Raw genomic sequence first — 7048 nt, 5'->3', positions numbered from 1 at the left:
GGTAAGCTACGAGGCTCCTGACAGCCAGCAGATTACTGCAGAGCTGATCAGGACAGTTGGCTAGATGGTCAAGGTTAGCCACATCTGATTTATAAACCCCCATACCCTCACCCAGTCCCCATTAAACAGTTCAGGGAACTGGAGGCAGGGGTCACTTTGGCTGCAGAAACCTTCTAGCCTGGCTGCAGCCTTCAGCAAAGATGCAGAGATTTATTAGGAACTACCAGGGAGCCATGGTGTGGCAAGGGCCCACGGTACTCAGTTCAAGGCTCAAGAAAGCCCAAGAATGCAGCAGGAGTGGAGCTGATCCTCAAGGGAATGTGGGCCAACAGCTGAGGGTGACCCCAGCATAGGCAGTGTCCCACCAGCCACGGCAAAGAACCACAGTACCTGGTTGAGAGGGTGACAACAGGTTCTGCCAGCAACCCCAGTGACTCTGAAAGGTCTCAGCCTCCAAAAGTCAGCACCTCCTCCCTCTGACAATCCTTGTATCACTGTTCCATGGTGTTCAATAGCATTCCTGATACATCTGTCAAAGGTTACATATGTTATTTTGCCTTTTGATTTATTAATCATTTACTGATTTGATATATTTTTAGATAAATTGTGTTGAAAAATAAAACAACAAAATAAAAGCCAGAATGAAACACATTATGGTTGGGTTTATTTGCAAAACTGAATAGGTGATACAAGTGCTTGATTCTTACAGGTAAAAGAAACTTATTTTTTTCCCTGTTGGAAGAGCTTTGCTGCTTCTTCATTGAGCAGGACAAGAAAGTGGTGTTCAGATCCAGAATATATTGTTCAAATTTTAATGTACCAGTAGCAGCACATAAACAAAATCTGCTTTGCTCCTTTCCCATAACATAAAATGCAAGGAATTAAATCTGCAGTTCCCCCTGCACCTCCCCCTTTTTTTTTTATTTGACGTTGACAACTCCACCACAGGCTTGGAAGACTTTCTTAATTATTCATTACTCCATATGTGATTACACTTACATGTTCTCTTACTGGTTATATTTTATTTCCCTATTATACAGACTTTAGGCTCAGAATCTAATTTTTCTTTCACCCTATCTGACAAATGAAGCTGGCCTGCTCTTAGATTCCTTTCCCTTAATAACATTGCTAAAGACATTTTAACAGAGGCTCAGGCGGCCTCAGATGCAGACACAATGCTAGCTTTTGTAATGCAATCTGTATTTTAATACTCAAAAAGCAAATCTATGTAATAAACACAATCTTAATTGACAATCAGTAGCTTACATGCTCAGGATCTTCCCAGTAATTCTCTTTCCCATTTGCTATAGCTGGTTTTGGTCAAGACACCACAGTCACCCTGCAGTTAACTCTATGGAAAGGCAGTGTGAATTTTGGTACTCTGTCTGTTGAAGCACTGTTAGTTTTCCTCTGCTGTTAACACTCACAAGGATGCAGATCTTCCTTCTACCACTGAACAGGAAGAATTAAACTATTATTGCACTGCATGAAAAAAGTGAAGAAACCTTGAGGAGAAAGCCTTGAAGAAAAAGGTAGGCCTTTTCTGAATGCTTGAGGAATTCACAAATGGGTCTGTCCAGCTTATTAAGAAAGGTTCTGTGGTACAAGAACACAGAAATCTTAGTAATCCTTTTTCCTCGACTGACTATAAAAGCTTTTGGGTTTGCGGTGTTTCCATTACAACTTCCATGTGCCTCCCAGTAATGGAAGTTTACTTTTCAAATTGCTGCTTATTTGATTAGGCCCAGTATTACACATACTATCATATCAGCTTTCTATCATTATCAAGCCTATTGAGATTTAATGGTCACATTTCCAGGCCACTTTGGAAGTGACTCAAAAGAGTATCCTTCACCTATGACATTATGTGTGAGGTCCTTCTACTAAATTAATCTACTTCTAAAACAAAGGGAGATTATGCCTAACAAAAAGGTTTAGTTGCTTTGTAACTTACTCAGTAGGCTTATCTCTCAGGCAAACTAGGTGAAATTGAATGAAGAAACACTCAACGTAGTTGAATGTACAGATCGAAGGGCAGGATACAAATAGCTGAACAGCTGGCTACATGTGATAGCTGTGATTCTATAGCTAAAAATGTTTAAATACACATAGAGGCTCCACATAGAATGTATAAAGCATTTTTTGCAGCTTGTGGTTTATCACTGATACAGTCTGTTCTTAATTACAGCAACTGATAGTCTTTATAAGACACGGTATATATAAATTACAGTTGAGCCTCAAACTTTATTACCATGAACATTTCATTACCAAGTACAGGAAAAACATAGGAATCAGGAGACAGTTAATTAATGAAATGAAAACTTTCCGATTCCAAGTTACTGAGTTGAGTTCATTATTCACAGTGATGAAAATCAGAGGCTCTCTGCACGCACTGAGCACTGATAACAAATGTTACTGTGCCCCTGTCCTCTCTTGCTCCTTGTTATTCAGTCTTCCTATAGAGATGATACAGCAGAGCCTGAAAGCTGGTAGGACTAAATACCTAATACAAGAGCTGCAGGCCTCCTCAGCTCCGACTAGCTCCTGGCCTGGCAGCTACACAAGCGCCTTTGGGAGGGGTGCATGAGCACACAGAAAGTGAATGCGTGTTACCCTGCGCCTTGTGAGACAGCCACAGCAGCAGGGTAAGGCTGCACCGAAGTGCTGCAGAGCCGCTGAGCGCTGCTAGCAGCACACTAAGATGCAGCTGGGGAAGGCTTTGGAAGTCAGTCCCCCCAGCTTTATGCTTCTCCAGCCTTACAGCACAGCACCCTTCTCTGTGGCAAGAAAGACTAGACTTGAGAAATTCCACTTCCACAGCGAGACAAATCTGCCAAACAGCCAGACTGCCACTGCATTAGTAGCAATAATTAATTTACACTGTAGAATAAAAATGGCTTTTTACGTTTTGTTGTCAACAAGTCTTTTCTGGTCTTTGTGCAGGGAAAAGATCAAAAAGCTGCTGGCTGATCTGTATGGTTTAAACCGCACGTATTGCAGAACTATCACCTCAGCCTTCTACAGAAGTTATCAAGAGTCATAAGCTGGGCAACCTTCAGCTAGGCCAAAGGGAGCTCTGAAGTTCCTCTCCTGTCAGCATCACAGGGAGTTCATAAATCTGATGAAGCAATCACGGTTGACAATGACAAATTTACCTAGATTACGAGATTTTAAGTTGATTCTTTATGTCTTTCAGAAAGACATCTAAATATTTAGCCAATCTCATGGAACATATAATTTCTCCATGTACATGTCCAGAGGGGTGTACCTACTGGGTTTTTGTTTGTTGCTTTTTTTTTTTCAGATAAAATAAGGAACCCACATGTCTGAGACAATTTCACTGCAATAGGGTAACTAAAATTCCTTTTTTAGTTACCAAAAAAGGGACAGAGCTGCCTTTGAAAAACCCCCACAATTCAGACAACAATCTAGTAAATCCCATGAAGAGCTCCTGTAAACACTGGTTTGTGTGCTGTACTACCAACCAGTCAGAAGCAGCCCACAGGACTCTCAAGTTTGTGATATGAGTACTTTCTGCCTGCACTGATCTCAGGTAAGTTGATCCCTCAAAGTTACCATCAGGGGCAAGAGAGAACAACAGTTTCTTTGGTCCAGGTGGGAGATTCTCACTGGAATCATTAATAACTGCCACACAGAGTAACTATAATTTTGAAAAGCACTATAGAAATTGATAGGAAAAATTATCAGGATTCCACACCCATATAATTACTTCTCCAAACTAGAAAAAGTAACAAAGATATAAACCTTGATGCAGTTCTCTTGGAAGGGTAGGAGTCTCTCTTAGTTTTTTAGCAGGCACTACCAAATGCATGTGGCTACTATTGAAGAAAATTTATCACCTTTTGACATCTACTGAAAAGCAGAAAATTTGGTCTTATCTGTGAGCCCATGAAGAGTCCCAACAAAACAAATGATCTGTCTTTTCAGTGTGCACTGGACTGGGAGGGTGGGGAGAGGGAAGGAGAGAATTTCTCATCAAAACTATTGCATTGACCTGGACCTGAAGAGAATCAGGAAATAGTACAGTTTGTGGCATATGGTGGCACTGCAAGGTATTGGGAACTATAATGAAGTCCAGAGAAAAGCAACTGGGCAAAAAAACTCCAAAACAAAACAAAAAAAACCCCAAATGTTTTGCTAGAATGTAAAATTCCAGGAAAACTCAGGAAGTGAGAAAGTGAGCATCCTGATTTTACCTACAAAATTTCCCTCTACATTACAAAAATGATCCTCCCCCCACTAGTCAGATTACATTTCAGCCAGCTTTTTCCTGAGACATCCCAGTAAGCCATCCAAAACTGAGAAATGGGAAGCAGACAGCAGGCTAGGGCTGTATGTTTTGACAGTGCTCCTAAAATTGCTTTGCTGAATCCACCTCTAAGAGAAGCCACCGAGTAAATGCTGACGAGGCAGTCCAAAAGACTCTTGAACAGTTTGCCAGGCCAAAAGCAAGTATCAATGCAGAAATAATTATTTTCATATGTACATATAACCATTTGTCCTTTGCTGGTATCTTAGAGAAGGAAACACACATCTGGGAGAATCATTCACAATGGAAACTGGAAATATGAGTTAAACTTCATTTATAATGTACAGACATTAAGTATGCTCACCCTGTTTGTCATACAAGTTATGAAACTGAAGGCTTTTTGCCAAGGAACAGTTTTACCTGTGTTTTCTAAGTGAAAAGCTTTTTTAAATCCAAGGATACATGCTTGTACATACCTGTGACCACATGCAGAAATTCCCACGGGCAACGCAAACTCCTAGTGAAAGCCTGTCTTCTCAGAATTGGAATCTGACATTAGAGATGTTAAATCTAGGTTACAATTATGCCAATTATTGCCAAGGCTTATTTTGTCTGTGAATACACATACAGAGCAACAACAAAAAATATCTCAGCAGTTTGCTTCAGCTATTCATATGGTATTTCCTTTCAGACTGTAAGTCGTTCAATATGGTTAGAGTACTTAGCACAAAAGAGCTGCAGCCTAATAGGCTTTTAGGCACAGCTGTAATACTGCAGTCAGCCTGGGCTCTGTGTTTTGCTAAAGTGAGTCAGGGTATCTCAGTTCTTTTCACACACTCTTTTAATTAACACCTTTCTGTGCCTCCACAGAGAGGTGCAAACTCAGTAAGAGCACCGCGCAGGTTGGTTAATTAGTAACATCAGGATCAGTTAAATCAAATGGAAAAGCCGCACATAAAGTACATACTCACTACTTGGACACTAAATGTTTCAGACCCTACAGTGCTAAAAAGAAAACCAGCATGATTTCCCCCAAGAAAAAATATTTGGCTGCTTACACCCCCCCAAAAAAACCCAACCCAACCCAAAACAACCAAACCATGACTAGGTAAAGACAAACATCTTTGGCCAAAGACTATTATGTTAAACAAACGTAAAGACCTTTGCAGAAAAAGGGAAATTATACTCTTGGGCGGATATTGTCTGACTAGAGATACTTTTATCAGTACAATGGACATTCTCTGGTTTTCATAATCATACTTCATCTTCAAGCAATACCTAACGGTGTGCTTAAAATGATTAAAAGAAAACTTAGCTAGAAAGGTAACTTTTAGCAATGTTTTCTGTGTAATTTACAGGTTCAAAATCAATTGAATTAAAATGATGTGGAAAATGAAAGGTGAGAAGACTTGAGATTATGTTTACCATTGCTGTCACAGCAAGCTGCACACGCACAAACAGCAAATTAAAGTTACCACAAAATAAGTAATGTGACTTAACACTACTAATGTTTTATTGTACTCTGCATGCAAATTACTGAATTAAGTGTGAGAGAAAAGAGAAAGCTTTGGGGCTGGTTTTGGCTTTGTTATTTTCACTGAATGTTTTGATTGTGGGATTTAGGAAGGCTTTCCATCTTAACATCCCATATGTTTCATTTAACAAAAGATCCACTGAGATAAAGGTAAAACATACCTCTTTCATAGACATTTCCCATCACACTTTTGGAAACTTTTTCAATTAAACCATCAGGTGTGGGGCTCAAACCCTGTTGTACTAAAGCAATACATAACTGTTGAGACTTTGAGAGCACTTCTGTTTCATTAATAAGCTTTATCTTTGCTCCTTGCAGAGGTAAGTTAGTCTACTCTAAAAACAAACCCTCCAAACCCAAACCAATCCAGTAACTCATTGGTTGTTTTTTTACATTCCCCCTCATAGTGCCTTAACAAAGACAAGCATACCCCACATCCCGTGCAAACATAAGCATGCTGGCAGAGAAGCAGCCCTGTCCCCCCAAACCAACCCATCCACCTGCTGTGGTCAGAACAGTCTGGGCAGCCATCCCAGAGACACAGGCAGCAGTTCCCACTTCGCTTATGCACAAGCTGTGCTCAGGGCGATGAAAGAGACTGTACCACCCCTCCAGTAAGAAGCCCCCAGCTCCAGTGTTGTCCAGGAAGTGGATTCATTACAGTGTACAGTAAGCCAATCCCCATACAGGGGAGGAAGGCCTTTTATTCAGGCCCTGGGTGCTCAGTGGATTTCCACAGATCAAGCACATCTAAACCCACAATGTTTGTTATCTTTATACACAGACGTCACAAGCTAACACACTCACAGGTACCAGGAGGGGCTAGTGATCCATATGCAATTAGAATAACTGGTGTGCCACCTTAGAATCACAGAATTGCCTGGGTTGGAAGAGACCATTTAGAGCCCAACCACTGCCTAACCCTGACTAGTCCACCTCTAGATCCTGTCATTAAGGACCCCATCTATACACCCTTCAAATACTTCCAGGGATGGCGACTCCACTGCCTCCCTAGGCAGCCTGTTCCAATGTTTGGCAACATTGATACCTAACCTAAGCCTCTGTACGCTACCCCGAGGTACCCAGCCGCAAGCCCCCTCAGGCAGGGCGCCCACCCGGCGCTCGGCCACCGAGCACCAACCGCCCGCCGCCACACCCGGAAAGCGGGCGGGAAACCCCGCGCATGCGCGCCGGGCAGCGAGAGGCACCGTTCCCTCCGCCCCCTTTTTAAGCAGGAAGCGAAG

Source organism: Gallinula chloropus (assembly GCF_964237585.1).
Source record: "Gallinula chloropus genome assembly, chromosome: 2".
In the NCBI taxonomy this organism is placed as follows: Eukaryota; Metazoa; Chordata; class Aves; order Gruiformes; family Rallidae; genus Gallinula; species Gallinula chloropus.
The sequence above is the reverse complement of the archived record's forward strand: the minus strand, read 5'-3'. Positions refer to the sequence as shown.